Here is a 24900-nt window from a genome sequence, read left to right on the forward strand (position 1 = left end):
AGTGTAAATATGTAAAATTTAGGATGAGCCAAAATTCATAGTCTGTTACTTCACAGTATTTTCTCAATAGTAGTAAAAAGATTTTTTTCCAGCCCCGGGAGTTTTCTGGTATCTTCATCGTCCCTAAGTAAAATGGCACCATAGCTAAAATCATGCAGAAATGTTACTTCTTTTTTAAACTTGTTAACATATACATTGAGCAATATGCTGTTAAATACAATTTCTAAAAATATGAAATATCTGGTAGTAGGTAACTGTAAAGAATTTAAAAAGGAAAAAATCCCAAATAGGAGGTATAGATTTAATATAGGCATTGAATGCTATTGTCATTTTTAATTTCTGCTTTTTATAATTAATTTTTCCCAGTCTGATCCTGTACTTTAAAATAAACACGTAATTGAATATTTCAAAGGGAAATCTGTTTACAGCTGTTTATGAGATGACCAATACAATGAATGTAGAACTTTTCCTCACTTTTATTTATGTTTTCCTTTGGCATCCTTCGATTGACCACAAAACTTATTGATTTATTATATACCCTTGTTCTGCTGTCAGGTACACAATGGTGAGCAAGAGACCTATCACTCTGACTTCAAGGGATTTGCAGTTTAGTGGACCTCTGCCAATGATATCAATCAATTGTCTTTACCAATATCTATTAATCACCTAGCGTCCAACACTAGGTGTTGGGAATATAAGAATAAACTAAGTAGGAGCTTGTAGGCTAGTGAAAGACATGGATATTGCTAATTCTAACAATGGGACAAACAGACAAAGCCCTACAAGACAGGAAGGGAGGGAATGAATCACTTTACTTGGAACACCAGGTAGAAGGTTGCTTTCAAAAAGCACTTCTTAGCATGAGCAGACTTCAAGCTGAAAAGGGAGGCCGTGGGCTCCACAGAAGAGTGAACAGCCTTGACCCAGTATGAAAGGGCAGGTTAGTCTGGTTTGCAAGCCATAGACACTTGAGGGTAACACTGGGAGGGTGGTTGAAGAGGTGAGTTAACACCAAATTATAAGCATCTTAGATTTATACTAAGGAATTTGCTATTGCTTACGAATGATGGAGAGAGGAAACTGTGGGTATCCAAGGCTTTTAAGCAAGACTTACATAATGACAGGATAGGTGATGACAAGAGAAAGGATGATTGAAGAGAGGAGTGATTGGGTGATTACAGCTAATGTTGATTGTGTCCATACTCAGGGTTGGATTTGTACTAAACATTTTTACGCTCATCTTACTGAATGCTCCCAACAAACCCATGAGTTGGGGTCTGTGATAATCACGCACACTCTCTCTCTCACACACACACCCCACATTGCTTCATATATATTTTTTCATACTTTTCTCTTTTGCTAAACTGTGACCTCCTCGTGACAGAGGCTTTGTTTCACTTATCTGAATCCCAAGTGCTAGTACAGCAGCCAGAATATAGTCACACTCAGGAGATGTTTGTTGAGTAGGAGGAGGATGGGACGGGCAAAGACGCATGACGTTTTACAATTATAGGTCATTGGCTAAGTTCTGTGCTGCACTGAGAGATTTTAAAGTAGATATGTGAATACTAAATATAAAATAAATCAAATAAATTGGGCCCGGCCTCACAATTCTCTATATGTGGCTGTACGTGTCAACTTTAATTCTCATGTGGACTGATGTGTATTCCTTATTCTTGCTACTTAGAATAGGACATTTGCCAACAAGATTTGTACTACAAGTAAAAGTCTACAGGAGAAAATAGGGCATGTTGATTAGTGCTTTGGTAATTTAGCTATTATTCTTGATTTCTTGTGTGGCCATTTAAAAATAATCACTAGGGTCAGTAGATGGCTGGCAACCAGAAGTCTTATTTAATATACCACAGACAAGACTTTTCAGAGTTAAGGATTTGGAAATTCTTTTATCCTTAATGATTAGGATCTCCTTTTGAGAGTAGGCAGTTTTTAAAAAGGGGACATATCTGTTAATTTGCACAAGGTAGTAAGTAGTGCTAGGACATAGGACAGGGATAAGCCTAGGAAACTGTGGATAAAGAAAGATTTGAGTGTTCATCTTGGGCTGTTATTTATCCATGCTATAAAACAGCATCTGGATGTAACTGCATGTGCTTTGAGATTTACACACTTTTGCTCGGGTCTTGTTTTTCTCCTGCTTCATTTCCAGGGTGTGAATATAAGTGGGGGCCAGAAGTATCAAGTCAGTCTGGCCAGAGCTGTCTATAGTGGAGCCAACATATTCCTCCCAGATGATCGTTTGTCTGCCATTGGTGTTCATGTTGGAAAGCAGCTTTTTGAAAAAGTGATAGGTTCTCCAGGCATTTTGAAAAACAAGGTAGCCGTAGTGTCATTTATGCTTTTTGCGGGGGCAGAGGGAGGATAATCTATCTAGTACTGTGCCTAAAATTTCAATTATTTTGTTTTATTTGTTTAAGCAAAGTAGTCAAATTTCACATGAAAAAAAAATGGGATGCTCATATTGCTCTTTTACAGACACATTTCATTGAATATTTTCTAAAGTTTTACTTATTCTCTGATGACAACTTATGTGATTGTTACCTCATCAACTTATCCCATATTCTAAGGGGATTTATGTGTCATAATGAGTTGTTTTAGTTTAGTTTAGTTTTTCTGTTTTAAAAAATGGTATGTTGGTGCATATTACTCTTTTTAAAAGTAGAATCATTTTACTGATTATTCATAGCTTAAAATTTGGTATTATTAACATAGTAATAATAAAGATTCAACTGTTTTGTGAAGGGGCCAAGAAGACGGGAATTAATATATACCAGGTACATGCCATATTTGACACTTTAGATTAGTTCATTCAAGTCTTATAGAAAGTCTCTGAGATAGGCATTATCATTACAGGTACATGCCATATTTGACACTTTAAATTAGTTCATTCAATTCTTATAGAAAGTCTCTGAGACAGGTATTATCATTATTCCTATTTTATCTATGCAAGGACTCAGAGCTCAGAATGACTTGATATACGGTGTTCAACTTAAGAACAGCAGAGATTTTTTAAAAGTCTTTTTGACTACAAAACCACATTCATTCCTTCATAGTAAGTGTTTATGGACTTATTAATATTAAGCACTCTAGAAAAAAATAACGTGTAAAATTACAGAATATATTTCCTAAGTAAATAATACGCAAATATCTTTTTTTACTGAGATGAACCCAAGATACAAACATCGCATTCAGTTGTATGAATATGTATAAAATAATATGAAAAATTTAAAAATAAAGACTATGAATTATGACTTGGAACAAACACTTCTTTGTAATGGTATTGTACATTTTTAAAAAGTAAGCAAGAATGACATACATGAAACTATTTTGAATTTTTTATGAAATCCATTCATTTCTAACAAATAAAAAATACCTGAATCAAAGGGTTAAAATCACATTTGAAAACTATTTTCTCATCTAGCAGCATGTTTATTCGTTGTGAAATATATAGATGCTGCCTTAAACTGTCACCTACCAAAAATTGCACTCTGAAATAATAAAAGCAAAAAAAAAAAGTGACTGTGGCCTTTTTAAAAATAGATCAGTTATGCCATTTTTTGGTAACCTACAGAATGAAACACTGTGTTTTTCAGACTCGTGTTTTAGTGACATTCAACCTCACACTTCTGCCACAGATGGATCTTATTGTTGTAATGGAAAGTGACAGAGTAGCACAAATGGGAACATACCAGGAACTGCTCTCTAAAACCAAAAACCTCACTAATTTGCTTCAGATCTCCGGTGAACAAGAAAAAGGTAAGGATGCAAAGAAAAATAAATTTAAGATACAGTATGCTTGTCCATTTAGAAAGTCCATTAATTGTCTGATTTTCTGTGTACATTCTTTTTCATTCATCCTGCTATAAGTCAGGGCCTGGGCACCTTTCTTTCTTTAGGAAAGGAACAAATACAATGCTACATACACATCACAAGTTTATTTCTGATTTTTAAGAAAAACTTAAAATGCCTTGGGGTATGTTTCTTCATCTATAAAATAAGAGTTTAGATGATTTATAAACTCTGTTCCAGGTCTAGAATATAATGGGTCTAAACATTCTCCCTACTTTTAGACTAAGAACAGGGAGCATAAATCCATGTGAAATAAATAATAAATACTTTAAACATCCGAGATGTAATATAGTGTATTGAGGGAGAGAAACAAAAGGAAAAGAATCTGGGGAAAGGCAAAGGGGAAATACATGTGTCCAACTCTTAAGAATTAACAATTTGTTTTATTTACTAATTTTTGTTACTGTAGTCCTGATTTTTAAATTAAGATTCATAGACATGTAAAAGTTCATGAAGTGGTTTGATCCTTATCTAATGCATAGGACACAGGGATGTTTGAAATCCAGCATTAGCTTAATATTCCATAGAGATCAACCTTGCCTACTCTAAGTGTTGGATGTGCCATCATCTGTGTTTACAGCTATAGACAGGGTGTCACGTATACCATCATATCATGATTCTTTTCTTATACTTTTCCAGAACATCACTGTGAACAAACTAAAACCAGTTACCTATTTTATAATTTCAGGGTAAAAGAAGAAATAATGGGCTATGTCTCAGTATTTTTGCATGAACTGATAGCCATTAACTTGCATTATGCTTTACCTGGATATAATGGTCATAAAAATATGAAATCAAAATGATTTTGTATCAAAATCAGAGTAATTTATTATTTTAATGCCATGAAATTTAAGAACAAAGTCATTTTGATGATGTATTCCCCTTTTGGACCTAAGGACCTAAGCTAACACACATTAATTGTGCACTGTTATTTTTTTTTATTCCTTGCTGTTATTCCTTTCTCATATCACAAATATTCTATTTGTGGATGCATTTAAAAATATTTGACACATCATCAGATGACTGTAGCCATTCTTAAGAAAAAAAGCATCTCCTCTTTTCTTCATGGCTAGCAATTTTGAAAGTGATTCCTTGCCTTCCCAGGCAGTCTAAGTACTAATTTATGCTTTGTGTGTAGGAAAGAGATGTCTCTGAGTGCATCTTAGGATTAGACTGAGGATGGGGTCTGTCATTTTCTCTATCCCCAGCACTTAGGTAGCCTCATGCTAGGCAAAATCAGGTGTTCAGTAGATGTTTGTTGAATAGGTGAATCTGACTCCACTGTTTCTACTGGAAGTGTATCTCCTCAGGAGTTAACAGGATGATTTGGAATGCTGTAAGCCAGTGTCTCTTTTTTTGGTCATTTATTTTAAAGGCCTCATGAAATATAGATTGTATTTACTTTGGAAAATACAGCTCTAAAAGCAGGTAATATGCTTAATACTTAATTTATCACAAAATATGAATAGTGTATCTTTTGAAAGCTGTGGAATTTGCTATTGTTTACTTTTTAAATTTTTATTATTTATTATTAGCATATTCTTTCTTACAAATTGTGATATCTCTTTATGCCGTTTACCTGACCTGTCACTTCTAAAATCCCCTCCCTCCCTTCCTCCCATCTCTAGTATCCTTAGGTTTGTTCTCTCCTTCTCAAAGTTCAACATATTGCTGTGGTCTTTTCTTTCTGGGAGGGAGGGAGAGAGGGAGGGAGGGAAGGAAGAAGGAAGGAAGGAAGGAAGGAAGGAAGGAAGGAAAGAAGGAAGGAAAGAAGGAAGGAAAGGAAAGGGAGAGAGGGATAAAAATAGTCAAACTTTGGCCTGGATTGGATTTTGTTATATTAAGCTTCATTTTTTAAATTTTTTTTGTAGATTACTAAAATAACCAGTGACTGAGGCTAATTAGCCTAAACAGCTTTTCCTCCAATATTTCTCTTAGCAGTTGCCCAAACAGGAAGCTGAAAGATAAAAGAAAATAATAGTTATAAGGGAATTAAAAAATAAGTGGCTAGAGTTATAGGGAGCGGCCACTGGTCAAAATGATTAAAATGGAGAATTGGGATAGATTATGGGGAAGAAAGCACTTTAGCTCAGAATTTTGTAGATATGACTTTGAATAAAACCTTGAATTTATTTATTTAACATCTACTTGTACATTTTTGTGGGTACAGTGTATCGTGTCATATATTTGCAATGATTCACTTAGGATAGATAGCATAGTTTTTTAAAGGATCTTGTATGCTAAGGACATGCGGACAGTGTGGGTGCTGCAGGTTGGAGCTTTGTGTGCATATGAGGTTTAGCTGACTCAGTAAGTCAACTAAATTTTTCCTCATTGATCATAAAAACTTTGCACTGTTTATCTGTTATCTTGGTGGTGTCTTTCTATGATGATGTCATCCAGTCTCATGACTTTGAATTCCTTCTATACACTAACATCTTTAAGTTAATATCTCTTCTCCAGACCTGCCCTCTGAACTCCAGCGTTGGACAGCCAGCTGACCCTCTCAACATCTCTCCTTTAATGTCTAAATGAAACCTCTGACTTACATGCTCAACACAGAACTCTTGATTTCCCACACCATATGCAAACCTGCCCCACATGCAATCTTATCCGTCTCAGCTAAGGGCAATGCCATTCTTCCAGTTATTCAGGTAAAAATATCTTGCAGTCATTCTTGACCTCTCTGACTCTACATCCAGTCCATCATCAAATCCCATTGGCTGTATCTTCAAAATATATCCAGTAATCCAGAATTCAGTCAGTACTCATTACCTTAATAGCTGCAATCTTTGTGCAAATCACAATCGTTTCTCACCTGGATTATTGTAATTACCTTGTTACAGGACTTCCTGCTGCCATCCTTGCGCCAAATATGCTGTTTGCAGTGTAGCATCCAGAGTGTTTCTCTTACAAATATGTCAGATCATATCACTCTTCTGCCCCAAACTTCCAAAGAATTCACATCTCAGAGTAAAATCTCAGATTCTTACAAGGATGTGTGAAAACCTACAGGACCTGGGCCGGTTTAACTTTCTGATGTCAGAACCTCCTGAAGTTCACCTCTCACTACTCAGCTCCAGCAACACTGACCCTTTGCCATTCCTGGAACAGCTAAGCATTCCTCTACTTCACGGCCTTTCTACTTTCTGATCTCCTGTGTAGGGCATACTTTTCACAGATAACCATTTGGCTTGCTCACCTGACTTCTATAAGTATTTGCTCAGATGTTACCTCATCAATGAAGACTTGCTTAGCCACCCTGTTTTATATCACAGTACTTCTTACCCCCTTCCCAAATTGTTAGTCCCATTAATTTCCAGCGTACTGATAATTTACTGATTTACTTTTATTTTGTCTTTTTTCCTACCTTTGGGTTATAAGTGCATAAGGGCAGGAATTTTTATCTGTTTGTTCATGTTCTATTATCAGCTAGAACACAGAATGGCACAGAAATTGGTGTTTAATAAATGGATTTGTTAAATGGATAAATAAATAGAGACTAAAAGAACACTCAAAGATTTTCTAATCCATCATTTATTTTATTTTTTGACTAGTGTAACTTAATATCTTTTATTTAAATGAGTATCATTTTTTAAGGATCTCCAAGAAAAGCTAATTCAGAAGCACTGAAACATACTTTGAAATCCATGTGCTATGGGGTAGACACATCTCTAAATCATAAAAAGAGCTTTCACCTGTGTATTGTCTCACTGTGCACTAAGTTGCTTGATAAAATCTTAAACTTAAAAACCAATACTGTTGTAAGCTTAATTATACATTTTCCTCTGCAATGAATCAATTTTCCTTATTTATAAAATCACTATTAATCATAATACCTAAATTGAACCCCTTGAAATTTCTGTGAACCACTTCTGAGAAAGCATTTTCTCTATTTATCCTTGAAAAAGGAAACTCAATCCCTATAAAGATTTGTTTGCAGAAATGGTACCTAAAACATTTTTAAGTTGCAGAGACTCAAACTGGAACCAGCGTTCTGAAACTTACTTCTTAAACGAAGAATAGATTGGCACGATCACCTCAGTTCCAATAGGTCTTATTCTCATCAACACAACCCAGAGTCGAGCTTACTTTTGTGGACAGTGATAACACTAGTTAGTTTTAACCATGAATCAGCAAGGTCCACACATTGATCTTTTCTTGTTTTTCACCATAGGAATTAAATTTTTTTATCTTATGGTTGAGAGACCTATTTTAATTTTTCCAATTATTTGGCTGTCCTAGTATATTACTTTCTATGTTATTTTCTATTCTTGCTTTCATTCTTTTATCGGCTTTATTATGAGGGTACTTCAAGAAGTTTGTGGACAAATAGAATTAAAAGATGGTATGAATCTTTCCACGAACTTTTTGAAGTACCCCCATATTGATAAGGTAGTATTACATGGTGAGAATTTTCCTAACTTTTTTTTTTTTTTCCTTTTTGTCTTTTTTCGTGTCCGGCAACGGATCGCAACCCTCAGTGTCGCGCCCGTACCGGACCAGGACCGGCAACGGGATCGCAATCCTCGGTGTCACTCCCACACCTCGCTCAGCCAGTGAACGGGAACCGGTCTGTATGTGGGATCCAAACCCTCGGCGGGAGTGCTGCCGTGCTCCCAAGCGGCGCACTGTAGCAGTGCGCCACTGGGCCGGCCCCTAACTTTTCAACCTAATTTTCTATTCCTTAGAATTACCCAATTATTTCCAATTAGTACAGAATTAGAATAGACTAGGGATTAAAGGATGTAAGCAGGCAGGAACTTTTCAACAGTTAGAGCCTCTCCACAATGGGGTGTACTGAGATAGAATACATGGAGTCTTCCTCATGAAAAGGTTCATGGGGAAATCGGCTAACTGCTCATTAGGAATGAGGCAAAAAGAAAGGGGATTGAATAGAATAATGTCTGAAAATTTCTTCTTTCAAAATTTACGAATTAGAGTTAGTTTATTGATATTAGCTCAGTTTTCTAATAGGAATTAGAATATTCTGAACTGATTTCACATTTTATTTTTTCATCTTCTAGTCTAAATTTACACAGTATATATTAATTATCTTCTTAAATCTCTATTCCCATCTTCCGGGAATGAAATAAACTGGGAATGTTAGTATCACAGTATATATACTGCCCCTCTTCTGGCTTTTGTGCCAGATATTCTTAGTCACTTTAATCCTCCCATACATACTCAATACCTTGCAATTGTGTGTTCAATTTGGGGTTAATGGCTTCAGTATGTTAATTTTATATAATCTATACAAAGATATGTAAATGGGTATTGTGCCAATTTTCCTGAGGATTTCTGAAGGGCAGAGCAAGACTCATTTTTAGAACTTCTCTACCAGCATAAAATAATTTGCTCTTTTAAGAGACTCAAATGAAAACTGTTATTCACAACAAAGTGCCCAGAACCACATGTGGTATTTTTGTGGAAAAGAATAAATAACCTTTTAGTTTGGAAAAGCAATACCTTTCTGTAAAGTGTCCAATAAATTATTGGTTTTTGTTAGTTATGTCTAATTAGGAACCTTTAGTTCCATTTTAACAGTTGGATTTCATAGGATTTTATGTCCAGAAACATTGAGAATTAATTTTTGGCTTAGTACCAATGCTAAATTTGCTTATCCAAATAGAAGCTATGCCAGGGGCTTGAAGGATGATGACAGTAATTAACCCAAATCACACACCAGGAGCTATTCCAACTAAAGTATCTGTTAAATAATGTATCTTTCTCTGATGCTGAAGCTGTTCTACAAAAGGCATGTACTGCAACCTCCCACAAATTGTTTCTTGACACTAGTGCTAGACACAGGAAGGGAAAAACTACCATGCTGATCAAATAAGGTATTTTTCCCTCTGATAAACAAAATGGAAAACATGGAGAAGTGGGGACGTCTCATGATATGCTGAGGGATGTGTGCAATGGTTCAGTATTTCCAGACGTCAGTTTGATAGCAAATATATCAAATGACTACCCCATGATTGTGTGTTTATGGAAATTTATTACAAGGGACAATGAGAGAATGATGATTACAGCAATATTTAATTAAAGTAGAAAAAACTGCAAATAGTATAACTATTGACGTTGTTAAATAAATGATATTATAGTAAAATGATAAAATATAATGCCGTTATGGAAGGATATTTGATGTTCTTATATATTGAGTAGCAAAGACCATGTATAATTTTTTTAAAGACCAGTTACAGAGCAACAATACACATACCGAGAAAATTTTACAGCAATATTCATAAGCATGTTAGCGTGGTTTGTCTCTGGAATGTAGGATTATGGATCCATTTTCTTCTCTTTTTCCTCTTCTTTCTTTGTCTTTCCTCCTCCTCCTCTTTCTTCTTGCTCTTCTTCATAATGTTTGGTATTTTCCAACCATTTCTCCAATAATATAATTCTGGAGATATCTAGAAGGTGGAATTGACAAGTACTTGGTGATTGGTTGATAATATGCCATGATTGAGACAGAGGAAGTATTGTCACTCTTTGCAAAGCCAGAGGAAACTTTAGAGGAGATAGGAAAATAACTGGTTGAGTTTAGGGTATGAGTGAGACAAGCAAGCAGAGATAAAGTAGATGGCATGTAGGCCTTTCACCTGTGGATCTGGAGCCCAGGGGAGAGATTTGGGCTAGAGATTCCAATTTAAGAGTCATCCACAAAGAAGAAGGTTATTGAAACTATGGGAGTGAATGAGATTACTCAGGAGAATGTGAAGTATACAAAGGCATTAAAGACTAGAACTGAGCCCAAGGAAACTTACACATTAAAAGAAGAGAGAGAAAAAAAGCATAAAGAGAAACTAATGGAGGGCCACAGTGCTGGGAGGAAATAACAAAAGTATGGTAGTAAAAGAAAGTAAAAGGAAGAGACCCTTAAACAAGGGAGCAGTCAACAATTGCAAATGTCAAGGAGAGTTTAAGTGAAATAATTTTCAAGGTATTCAATGGATATGGCCATAAAGAGTTGACTGGCACCCAGCCAGGTGCCAGAAATTTTGAGGAGGAAAAGGTGATTTGGCAGAAAAATATTTGGCTACAAAAGAAAGGCAAGAAATAGGATAGTAACTGAAGGAGGACATAGAGTTGAGAGTGGGATTGTTTTTGTAGTGATGGTATTGGTTTTAAAATGTGAAGAATGTTCATCTCTGTAGGCTGATGGAAGGAGTCAGTAGAAAGGAAGAAGGTGAAGATTGGAAAAGAGAGGGAGCAATCCAGTGTTTCTCAGACTTGCCGTAAGATAAGAATTCCTTAGATTATTTGTTTAAAAGGCAGATTTCTAGAGGAGAAATTTTATAATCTGTATTTTTAATCAGGTGACTCATTAACAGGAAAGTGTGGAAACATAACTAATAAACTTGTTTTGAGAAAGTGGCACAGAGTGGGATTTAGGTCATAGTGTTATCCTTAGATCTAAGGAGGGAACTACCTGTGTTTATTGCAGGAGAGAATCAGAAAGGCTGGGTGGAAATACAAATAAATGTAAAAGTTTGGTCACTGACTTCACTGTCTGCTTCTATTTTCTCCATGAAGTAGGATGTGAGGCCCCCTTCTGAGTGATGCAAAGATTTCTGGGCACTATTGAGAATCCAGGTAGAAGGAAGATACTAATTTGTGGTGGAACCAATTTTTTGCAGCAGCACTTCACAGGAGTAGGTGTGACCAAGACTGACATGTGAGTTCTAACAGAGAGTTTTAATGGAAGGAAAGCATGGAATGGGGGTTCAGAATATTACTCCAGTTTGAATGAAATGACAGTCATGAAGTATAGGCTGAATAATGAAGGAAATAGAAAAAGGAAGCAGATTTGACCGGGACTGAGGAGTTTCCCTCAGGTACAGACTTCAGGGACAGCCAATGTTAAAAACAGGAAAATCCCAGGTAAATCAGGATCATTGATTGTCCAAGAGGGCAAAGACTATAGAAAGTTGGGTCTGATAACTGGAAATCTAGGTGGAATAAAAAAAAAACAAACAAAGGTAGTAGGAGTAACTGAATTAACAATTTAGAAATAGAACAGGTTATGGCCAGAGACTGAAATATTTAGAGGTTTTCAGAGATGAGTTAATTTCATGTAGTAAGACTCATGGTCTAAGGTCATGAAAGCTGATGGCCAAAGTAGAATGAAGATGAAGGACCCTGGAAGTATGAAGGCCATGAAACTTGGGAAGAGATTGAGTTTAATTCAGTTGTCAGTGTAAGTTATGCCATTACACAGGATGGTGGAAGAACAAAGTAAGAAGATTGGGACTGACAGTAGTCCTCCGATACTCCAGGAATTAAGTAGATGCTAGTCTATGCCAGGAAGTGAGTAGATGAACAGGAATAGAGTTATGGCACAGCAAGATGGCATTAGCTTTAACAATCCAGGGACTCGGCTCAAATTTGAAGGATAATTATTTGGAACAGTGAAAAATCAGACAACATGCCCTGTCCCTAAGTTATGTGGGGGATGGGAGAATAAACAGTCTCCCTCTGATAAGACTAAAGGAGAAATGTTATCATCAGGGCAAGCCAGATTGCTGTAAAGGTAAGGAAGTAAAGAAAATGCAACAAAATGGTTGAGAATGTATACTTCTTTTTAATGTTTGGTTGATCTAAAACCTAAAAAGTGGATTGTTTTGCTTTATCAGGCCCTCCCTGGATCAAGGGAAACAGTTCTCCGTGAAACAAGAACAGATCCCTATTGGTGGGGTAAGCAAGAGAAGAACTAATGTTATTTGTTATTTATCACCCAAATATAGAAGATTACATTACATTATTAATAAACGCTATAGATTTTCTATTTAATTTAAGGAGGGTTGTTACATAATAGTTTGAAGAAATTAAATTAAATTAAATTGTCGGATATTACAATGATATTTAGATAGGATTACATGTTATCTAGTTACTTAGTTATTTATATCTTGTTTACTAATGATAGCAATGAACATTAATTGAGCACTTACTTTTAAGTGCTCAGGAATGTGCTTGACAATTTACATGTACTTGTAAGGTGGCTACCGTTATTATTTCAACTTACAGATGAGTAATATGAGAGTTAGAGGAGTTAGTAACTTGACCAACATCACATAGCTTAAGAAATGTTAGAATAGGATTTAAATCTAGCTTGTCTGACTTTAAAGTACAGCTTTGAAGTCCTACATCATGCTGTTTATTTAGTTGATGCTAATTAGAACCTATTGGTAAAGAAACCTAGTCAGAAATGGTGTGCCACATTCTGATATTTCTCAGTAACTTAATTTTATATCAGTTTGCCTTTAGATGAAGTTCTCAATTATTCTGCAGTACCTCCAAGCCTTTGGTTGGCACTGGGTGTGGCTGGTTGTGGCCACTTACCTAGGGCAGAATTTGGTGAGCATTAGATAGAATCTATGGCTTAGTGCCTGGGCAGAAGAAGCAAAACACATGAACAAATTTATAGAATGGAAGAAAATAAAAAGCAACAAACTCAGTATCTATGGATTATTGGGATTAATACAAGGTAAAAAAAAAAATGTCCAGCTGCTTCTCTTTTCTCTTTCTGATGTAATTGATTTGAACTCAAGCACATAAAATCATGTTATTTCAAATAAAACCTATGACATAATTTTCAAATATTTGAGGATAATTCAAAGCATATGTTTTCAATTCACCATATTTGAGAGACTAAACCAAAACTTGTAGGTATCAGCTACATGGCCCACATTAAATAATTTATATATTTGTCTCATTTAATCTTGACAATACCTATTTAGGAGGGTGCTATTGCCCTCATTTTACAGCTGAGGAAACTGAGACTTATACGTTAAGTCATGCAGGATTCAAAAGTCCTGACCACATGGCCATTCTCTGTATGTGTGAGGGTTGTGAATTATGTAAAGATCAATAGGTGAGTCTGTTAAGAAGTTTAAAGCCAAATGGTGCCTAGGTCAGTTGCACAAACTACATGGTAAACAATAGCTGCAGTAAAGGTAGTAAAAGAAAGCACTATGAGTATTCAGAGCAGGAGAAGGCCGTACTTGGTTGAGAAATTAATAGTTTTGTAAGCAGTACTTGGCATTTGAGGTGACACTAAAAGGATGGACAGCATTTTGTTATATTGACATCACAGAGAAGGAAATAAGGTGGTCGAGGCAGATAGAAAGGTGTGAGCAAAGACATGATGAGGAAGATAAGAAGGAAGTCAGGCAAAAGTGAGGGTGCAAGTGGAATAGTCTTCAGGTTATTGGTAGGGCCGTAGGAGATCTAAAGGTGGGAAGGTGGTTGGGAGATATGTTGAACATGATAGTTTGAAATGCAAGTGGAACACTTTGGGAAATTAGGAATGAAGTGATATAATTGGAGTTATAGTTTAGACCAAGAATAAATAAGCAATGATGATAAAAATATGGGTTTTTTTGTAAGGACTAAAGTTAGACAGACCAGGGAGAAGTTGGGGTTGGTAGAGGAAGAATAATCAAGTATATTCAGGAGTCTGGGGAAGTAATTTGGTACAGAAAGATCTCTTATCTGACCCATGTTTGTGTTGCCCAAAGCATCTAGTCCAGTGCTCCAATTAGGAACAAAAGAGAACTGAATAAATACATGATGAATGAATGAATGAACAATTGGCAGAGAGATTCAATGAAATTAGACAAAAGGAATGGATAGGAAGGACATTGCAGTGAAAACATATATAAGAATTGCTGATCTGAGGATGAGTGAGTAAAGGGCATCATCAGTGATGATTATGAGATTTAGATTGGGTAACTGGGAGAACAATGACGACCAAAATGAAGAAACCAAGAGGAAGCTTTAATTGGTGGAGCAGAGAAATGGTGAATTCGATTTGGGGCACATTTAATGGGAAGTGTTATTACATTTTTCCACTGTTCCCCCCCCCAGTAGACAGACTAAAATGCATATCTGGAAGTTTGAAAAGTAGGTTTCCTTATTTGTAAAAAGTGAAGGGCTTAGACTATATAATTTCTACATTTCCTTGAAGTTCTAACATTTGTAGTTCTGTGGTTCTACTTAGATCTGAAATCATTCTATAGAGAAAATAATGAAGCCATAAACATAAATGTGATCACAGTGAATGAGGTTTAAGAACCACAAAAGTGAATGACAGATTCTTGAAGAATATCTGTGTAGAACCGATTAGGGGACTGGCTTCACAGAAGTTGAACGGTTCCCGGTCAGAGAAAGAGAAAGAGATGGAACAACCACCACAATAAAGTGAATGCTTTCTCTGTGCCTGGAAACCCAAAGAGTTTTAATTACAGAGGTAGAACCAAATGAAATTGGCTGTATTTAGCCTTTTCTGACCTACAAAAATGGCAATTCCGTATGGTTTAAACTAGTACATTAATTCATTTAACATACTAATGAGTAACTCCTTAACTTTGGGTATGTTACTTAAACTTTTGGTTTTATAAATTGTAAAATGTAGATATTCCCTACCCAAAGATTGTTCCAGTGATTGAATTAGATAATATGTATCAAGTATGTAGAAAAGTGCTGAGCATATAGCAAGAGTGCAATAAGTTAGTTAATACTTAACAATGGAGAAGACAAATAATATAATCAAAGTCCTATGACTAGTAAGTTTTGGAGGTGAGATTTGGATCCATGTCTACTAGATTCCTAAGCTTATGTTCTTACCACTAAATTAATATTTCCAAAAGGGTTTTACATGAGCAGTAATGAGATGCTCCACAAACACAGCATTCTATTTCAATAAGTTTGAGAAACTAAGAACTATATTCCTCTATGAGTTTGAAATCTTCCCTCTTTTTCCTTCATTAAAAATTTTGAGATATTCTACAATAAATGGACCTGTTTGATTCTGTTTAACCCAATGTTTCTCAAATCCCATTTGACCATGGAATTTTATTTTTTCAGGTGTTGTCCCTTAACATCTTGAGCAGCTTGGATTCCACAGAATATACTTTAGGAAACTCCATACTATGATATGCTGATTTCCAAGGTAGCCAGAAAGTACAATGTAACAAGCCAAAAAAAAAAGAAAGAAAAACAAGGTAGTGGTTCAGGAAAGTAAAGTTTGCAATGGTCCTGAAATGCTGCAGTTACGTTAAGGAGAACGAAAATTGAGAAAAGACCCCCGATTATAGTCAAGGAAACATCATCAATGGGGTGGAAAAAGAAGGCAGATTGTAGAGAATTAAATAATTAAGAATTAAAGAAAAGATACATTATATATACATTAAGTCCTTCAAAGAAGTTAGGTAATTTGAAAGAATAAGAAGGATACTCCCAGGTATAGTATAATTAAGGGGAAAATTTTAAAAATAGAAACAATTTGTTGCATTTATATGAAGAAAGGAAGGCAACTTGAGAGAGAGTGATAGCGATTCAAATAAGAAAATAATAGAGCCATCTAGTGGAAGTCATGATATGTAAGGATATTCATAAGGGAAAACAGAGAGATACATGCTTTGGGTAATAGAAAATGAAGATAAAATTTAAAAATTTAGAACTTAGGGCTTTGCTTCTCTTTTCACTTCTTTTCATCTTACTTTTATTGTATGGCCATAGTACTGCTTATAAATGTCTCCATCAGAAGATAAACAAATATTATAAGACAGATTTATATTTGTTTTGTTATTGTTAACAACATTGGGGAAATAAATGTTAATAACTAGAATGAGATTATCTATAGTGAGAAAGAACAGGACTTTACAATGTGTTTGGTTTTGAATCAGTGACAGCCAAGTTTATCAACTTGCAGTTTGCTACGTAATGAGAAAAATTTAGATATAGAGGTCTAGATTATTTAGCAGAAAAAGAAATATCCAAATACACATGAATCTCTATATCTATGTATATCACATATACCCATGAGGGTTAAACTCATACCAATCCAGTGAATTCATGTTACAGCTTTAGAGTAGATTCAACAACTTTAGAAGAATGTTTTAAGTGAGCATATAGCATTTCCTATAGAATATAAAGTATGCAGGTTTAGTATCCACAATATTACTTGTATAAAGTTTAATTTTTATTAACCATCAGTAAATATAGGAAATATTTTGTAATGAAGGCAAGAGATTATGCACAGTTTAATGATAAACATTTTTTCCTGATTGATTTTTTGTTTAGAGTGGTCTTTACAGTCATTACAATACTATGGCAGTTACTATTACAATTATTCTTGCAGTTATTACAATACAGATCTCTATAATTTTTTCTTCTTCACTTTTAATTTTTACATATAAAAAATTTCAGTTTTTTCTCAAACACTATTAAATGCAATTGTAAATTTCATTTCCATAGGGAAGGTGAGCCTAAGACATGAAAATCTATAATTTCTGATTTTTTTCAGCACACCACAGCTACATCTTATGAAACCTGGTCCAATCAAGAGCAGACTTTATCCACAGACATCAGCATAGCTCACATTTTTTTAACTTTAAAGCACAAACAGCACATTCACAAGTTAATACTGGAGGTCTGCTATGGATAATATAGAAGGTTAACATTCAAACAAAACTGGAGTACTGAAGCAGAAAATGTTACATCTATATTTTATAACAGTAATAAAGATCTTACCTCATTTTCTAAAAAAAGAAGTAGCCCTGAACATTTTTTTTCTTGGGCCTCAGCTGTTTCAATCGCTAGGACATTCTGCCTCTGCACATCCCTAATCTACTGTGTTTTATATATCACTGTTAGGAACTTCCTTTCTCCAACTCGATGTGTAAAATATAGGCACCTTATTTTCCAAGTGTAGTGTTTAAGGACTACACTGCTGCTTCCAAATTAAATGGCCAAGTGGATCATTTACTTATCTCACAAAATTTCACTGAAATGATAGTGAATAAATATTAAAGAAAAGGCTTTTAGGGAATTTCAGGGTGATAGATTTCTACATAAATGATTATACTGATAGAGAGCCAAGGGCAGAAGCCAAGAACAGATACTGGAGACGGTATGACAGAAGGGGAGATGTTCTATTGAGCCATGAAAAAGAGCTAAACTCCTGGTTACAGGTACAGAGAGTAGAACTGAGTTTCATGGACATAATCAAAGTAATTCACCAGACCATGGTTCTGCTGGCTTGTCAGCCTTTCCTAGAACACCTGCCAGCGGCACCAATGTATACAGCCCCTGGCACAGCAGCAGTACGATGAAAACTAGAAAGCTGATGTTTAAAGAGGAAGTTATGAGGGGTCTTCAAAAAGCTCATGGAAAGATTCGTATTATCTTTTAATTCTATCTTTTCATGAACCTTTTGAAGTAACTTCGTAGAGTTTCTCTCATGTGTGGCATACATAGAAGAAAGTTTCCTTATTGTGCCTCTTGGAGAAGCCTTAGCCTACGTGTCTGGATCTCAGTATGAAGACTTCCAGGGACATATCTGTCCATTCAGGGGAGAGAAATGTTGGGGAAAATTAGAGTATACAATGGAAGAAGAAAGTCACATCAAGCACCTGTATTAACTAACTACATCTTTCCCTTATATTTTTAAACTGATAATGATGGATGGTCATACATTTTAATTAAACCAACAGCATAAATAAGAGTCAATGAATAGAGCCACCAAACTCAAAAGTAAAGCAATAATATTTGGAATAGAATTAGACCTTAAAAAGGTCTCATCAGTATCTTCAAAGATTCAAAATATTGCATCCATACAGTAGGTGAAGAATATGCTGAAATAAGTTCAATCTGAGAACAAGAAAGTTCTTGAAAAGACTATAGAAATTTTAAAAGATTGTACAATGTAAGAAGATAAATTGGAAGAAATTATCTCAAATGTACACCACTGAAAACAGAGAGGGCAAATGATAGATAAGAAGAAATTAGAGGAACAATTCAAGAAGTTCAACATTTATATAAAATTTTCAGTATGTTGAGGAGAAAATTATCAAGTACATAACATTTTTAAAATATACGTATTTTCCATAACTGAAGACTACAAATGCCTGTTTCAGCAACCATTCTAATTTAGAACAAAAAGACAGAGGGTTCCAGGAGGGCAGTTTGTGTTGCAGAGGGGTGGGGGCTAAACTGGATGAAAGAAATAATAGAATATCTGATGAGTTTGAATATATTCAGAAGAGATTTGCTGGCTATTGAAGTGTTGAGAATAAAGATAGTAGCACAAGCACAATAGATGTACTGAACTTCATGAATAATACCTGTTTAGTAGTAACATAAATACTGAATATTTGAGAAAAAAAGGCTAACCTATTTTTTTGTTGATGTTGTTTTTATTTTTTATTTTTTAAATTTAATTTTTCAATATACAATGTAGTTGATTTTCATATCCCTTTACCAAGTCCTCCTTTTTCCTCCTCCCTCTCCCCTTCCACTGCCCCTCTGGGGTAACCTATTTTTGAAAGGGGAAGAAGAAAAGATGGGGGAGGGAGGAAGGAAAATACAATATTTAAGACTGAGAAATCAGTTAACAAGAGTATATGATATTATTTTAAAATATGAAGAAATGAGCTAAAAGGATTTAAGGTGATGAAGGTCAACTATATTTGATTTGTTTTGTTTTAAACATGACACCTAAAAAGGAACAAGGATCATATTGGCAACACACTTTTATTATCAATTTTGTGTATTAGAATGTAATTGAGCAGTTGTGTATCAGTTCAAACTCAACAACAAACTGGCTGAAGTAACATGGAAATTTACCCCAAAGTTGAAAAGCTCAGGCAGGGATCTTTAAACACACTTCAACCAGAGGCTCAGATAAAGTGTCCATGGCTCTCTTAATTTATCATCTCTATTTATTTTCCTCATTGGTTTCAGTTCAGGCTTCACATGGTGATGGAAATGTACCTTTCAAAGAACTTACTTCTATAGAAGTTCATGAAATTACTCTGCTTGAAACAATTTGAGTCATATTCCATCTTTGAATCAATTATTGTAACAAAGCATTTCTTCTTTCAGCTACAAATTTCCCAATTTGGGGACTCTTTCCTTCCATTTCTTCTTACATGCTGGATAGCTCTTTTATGAGGTTGTCTCTTTCTTGCATATTTTGTCAGGTGCAGCTAACAGTTAATGTGTTCTACTAACTGTTTTCCAACCTCTTCCACTAATGCTGCAAGTTTTTGTATATGTTATCTGCTTTTTTAGTTATTACAGGAACAACCCTCTGGCCAACCAAATCTCAGTAGCTTACCATGCCAAAAACTTTATTCTTCACTCATACCATGTGTCCACTGTAGGTCAGGAAAGGAACTCTGCTTATCCTAGGGACCCAAGTTGAAGGAACAATCCGACATCATTTAAATGTTGGCAGGCACTGTGCAAGGGGAATAGGAGCTGTAGCAGGTCTGACACCAGCAATTAAATGCTCTAATCTGGAAGTGGCATATGTTTCTTCTCTCGTAATTCACTGTTCAGATCTATTCATTTGGTTCCATCGACCAGAAGGGGAACAGAAAATTAAACTTTACCATGTACCTAGAAGCTGAAAGAACTATAACTATTTGACTAACAATACTGGTGACTACCACATTGTTCCACAGGATATCATAAAATTAATAGTTTGCTAAAATTCCACGACCTAGGTTGATCTATTATTCTTTTATCTTCTGTGCATTTCTATATAGGAGCTATGACCCTGAATGAGGACATCTCTGTGGGGAAGCATGTCCAACCATCAGCAGTGTCTGTCTATTTCCAATGAACCATATACATTTATGTTTAGTTCGGTCCACAATTACTGACCAAATTTGGTTTTAAATTTTAAAATGTTATTATAAACAACCTTTTGAGAATTAAAACACGTAATTTCTTTAAGAGATTAATATTATCCTGATAATAATGTGTGTTTAGGTCTCCTTGTCTGCTCTGGAGCTTATATCATCACCAGAGGCTCCCTGGCTGCTTCTCAAACCTTATTTACTCAGCTGTTGAATAATGTGCTGCACTTCCCACTCCAGTTTTTGGAAACCAGTCTCATAGGCCAGATCATCAAATGGTTTACCAAGGTAAAAAAAGACATACCTTGTTAAATAGCATGCCTAAAAGTGATGGCCCATATTTAGTATAATTTCATTTGTACAAAGTATCATACTAGAAAGATGGGATTGTGGTTAGCATACGTTTCATTGTTAAATTTCTTTTTTTTTTTTTCTAACTGGTATATAAAAGAGTCACATCTTATACATATAATTAAAAGAACCCTTGAACATTGCTTAATGAATACAAGAAATACATGTGCTTTCATGTCTGCCATTCTAATTCTCACATGCTTTGAGTTTGAGAATCACTGGTTTAGGCTAAGAAGGGAAAAAATTGTAAGTCTGCATGGAGATATCTGGACTTCAAAAACATTCTGGCTTTATGAAAACTTAAGAAATCACTTACAGTAAGTGGGGGATGGGTGCAGATTGCCAGAGTGCCTCTGCTTAGCTATAGGGCTTTCCTCATTGTGTTTGCTATCAAGCACTTATAATTGCACTGTTCAATAGACATATAATGCAAAACACATATGTAACTTAAAAATTTCTAGTAGCCACAATAAAAAAGTAAAAAGAAATAGTCAAAATAATTCATTATAATAATATATTTTATTTAAAATATATCCAAAATATTATTTCAAACTGTAACCAATATAAAATTATTAATTAAATATTTTACTTTTTTTGGACAAAGTCGTTAAAGTCTGGTTTTTATTATGTATATTTACAGCACACCTCAATTTGTAGTAGCCACATTTCAAGTGCTCAGTAACCACATATGGCTAATGGTTTCTGTATTAGACAGTGCAGATCCATAACTTTGAAATATGTTAATATGTGTATATGTAAAAAAAAATTCTTGTATGAGGGGAAGTGAAGACAAAACATGAAAATATAACTAAAAGTATCTAGCATGACAAATTCTTAATGGAATATTAAATCTTGCTTAATCATATCAATGTACACACTGTTCATTGAAAACTTACAGAAGGTCTTGATCACCAGTTTTCTGTCTCTCGCTGGACATTTCCCACGGTGACCCTACTAAATAATTACCATTTTTATACAATAAAATTTTAAATCATTAGGTCTTGAGCAGATGAGAATATGAGAAGGTAAATTGTAAAGACAAGTAGGAAGTTGCATATGAATATGATGCTGTTACACTATTTGGTAAATGAGATAATCAGGGAAATCCCAAAGCAAGACAGAACTAATAAAATTCTATCTATATTCTTTGTACCAGTTTTCCCTGAACTCAATTGTTCATCCCTCCAAGGTTCAGTGTCTTTCTATTCCCTGGGAACTGTTAGATCACACTTTCTACCACATAGATTTGATGAAGTTAGTGCAAGAAAGTGTGAATTAATGCATGGTCTTTCCATTGTCCTTCTCTCATTCCTGTTGACCACCTCCATCTTTCCATTTCTAATTTTGTAAATGAAGATTATTTTCTTTTCCTGCTCCTTCTGGTATGGGTAGGACCTAGCTATGCAAGAAAGCTGTTGACATGTTCACAGTGGATAACAATGCCCCAGGAGTGTTTTACAATTTTTGAATAGTAAATAGTGGTACCCCAATGCCTGGAATACTGGATTTTGAAAACTCAGCTACTGGATTTTGGATACTTTTTAAATTTTTTATCAGAATCTGACTTCAGTTGTGTAATTAATTGCCATGCAGTTGTCACTGGGAAATATAAACTGCTTGATCATAGACATCTTGTTACTTCAACAGCCTTTTAATTGTTATAATCAACTATGAGGGTGGAAATATATGCAGACGGGTTAGAGGTGGGCAAAGACCATGTAGTTAGACTTATTTAATCATCAGATTGTCACACCTGGATAAACAGTTTTTTAAAATTTTTCCATTGAATGATATATTTCTTCTTTCCCTCATTCTAAACCATAAAGAGCTAAAAATAAAATGACCTGATATCAAATTTTTCAGGACATGTTTGTAATTGATATGAGTTTCCATTTCTACTTATGGACCTGGATGAATTGTACATTGGATGTAAATGGAACAACTTTGGTCATCATGGTAGCTTTGCCACTCTGCATTCTGGGGGCTATTCCCTTGGTTTTCTCTTATTTCCCTCTACAAGTAAGTGCATTGGATTTTTATTTGTATTAATAACCTATAAGTCCACAGTCAAATATAGTTTCAGACCCACTTAAACCTTCTGTTAACCCAGGTTCTTCAAGAAGCAGAGTCTGAGAAAGGATTAGATGTACTAGAGATTTACTGGGGGAAATGCCTATTGAGAAAGGAAAGGAGCAGGAGAAGGCTGGGCTGGAAGAGCCCTCATACAATGAGGCAGTCTGATCCCTGAGGAACAAAAAGGAGGAAGAAGGGTTGTGTAGGAAGAGTCTTGACTGTAGAGCGGTTCCATACAGGTATACTCAAACTAATGGGAAGTCTTCAACACAATTGCCTATTGTAGGGTCCCATGTGTCTCCAGAATGGGCCTGCTTCAGCACTGTCTGCTGTTCTCAGTCATTGACTGGGAGCAACTCATGGACAAAAGGCCTCAGTGCTAATACAGCGGCTGATCCAGAGGTGCAGCAGCTGGTGCTGTCAGTCAGCTGTGCTCCCTGCAGCATGACAACTGAATCCTGCATTTTTATTCCCACCACAAAAATCTATATATTGTTTACATTTTAGCATAAAGTTAATTTACCTGCATATTCAAGAAAGAAACAGATAGTACCTTTTCATCCTGTAATCCCAAATATTAACAAATGATTGTTGGAAGAGCTAAATATGTCTCTCGTGATACTTATGTGATCACTTTATATTAAAATGTGGTCAACCAATTTGAACTCCACAATTATGTCACTGTGAGGCTACAGTATAAGACAAAATTTCTTAATACATATTTTGAATTAAATATAAAAATATTTGGAGGCTTTTTTCACAAAATGATGCAGTTCTTGTAGTTTAATGTTTTCCGAAAACCTAAGTTTTTAAATTCATGTTGGAGTTTAGTCTGCTAAAGAAGGAATGTTAATCATTTTCTCATTTCTGCACCTATGCTATCATTATTCTTCTTACCTCATATGTTTCTCCTGTTTTCCTTGTTTGACTACATCTTATTCACCCTTCATGACCTAGGTCATATTCCATCTTCTGTGTAAAACATTCTCTACCAAAATAGTGCAAAGAGATCAGACTCACCTATATGTTATGGATTTATACTGCTAAAATGACAAGCTATTTTTCTAGGAGACCACAAATTATCTACTTAATGACACCGTAATTCTATGTCTCTGGGAGCAGCAGAAGCCCCTTGTATATCATATACAAGGGGCTTCAAAAAGTTCATGAAAGGATTCATATTATCTTTTAATTCAGTCTTTTCACGAACTTCTTGAAGTACCCCCACACACATGTGTGCACGCATGTGTGTGTGTGCATATTTAAATCGTAAAGGAAATGTCCATTGTTGGACTACTGGATAAAGCAAATGTGGTATAAATACACAATGGAATAATACTGTGCAATAAAAAGAAGGAAATACTGGCATTCTCAGCAACATGGATGAACTCAGAGAAAATCATGTTACATGAAATAAGCCAAGCACAAAGAGAGAAATACCGCATACCCTCACTCATAAGTGGGAGCTGAAAAATAAACAAATTTTTAAAAGAAAGAAAGATACAACAATCACAGTAATACGTTGAACTTTCAAAAGGAGAGAACAGAACTGAGGTTACCAGAGGTAGGAAAGGGGAGGGGGAGGTGGGTAAAGGAGGAATTGGTAAAGGGCCACACAAAAAAATTTACATTGTATAATGTTGAATATACCATTTATCCTAATTTGAGCATCACATATTACATACAGGTAATAATATTCAACTCTGTACCCCACAGAAAGGTACAGAGATAAACAAAATAAATAAATCTAAAAACAGAAGGATGGTACTGAGGATCAATTATACCTGCTTAACAACAACAACAAAAACACTCATGTCACGAATGAAATTTTATGTGATGATCTCATGTTTGGTAGACTATAACAGGGTGACCAGGAGTAAAAAAAAGAGTCTAGAAGCAATATCTTGTTAGGGAGAATTGTATAGGATGAGCCTCAAATTTGGATTCAGGAGCCTTG

General features: G+C 35.2%; 1 pseudogene; it reads left to right on the forward strand.

Moving 5' to 3' along the window:
- The window catches only part of LOC103597518, a 58314-nt pseudogene that overhangs the window by 16136 nt on the left and 17278 nt on the right, over positions 1–24900 (forward strand).

Source organism: Galeopterus variegatus, unplaced genomic scaffold (assembly GCF_000696425.1).
Source record: "Galeopterus variegatus unplaced genomic scaffold, G_variegatus-3.0.2 Scaffold2337, whole genome shotgun sequence".
NCBI lineage: Eukaryota > Metazoa > Chordata > Mammalia > Dermoptera > Cynocephalidae > Galeopterus > Galeopterus variegatus.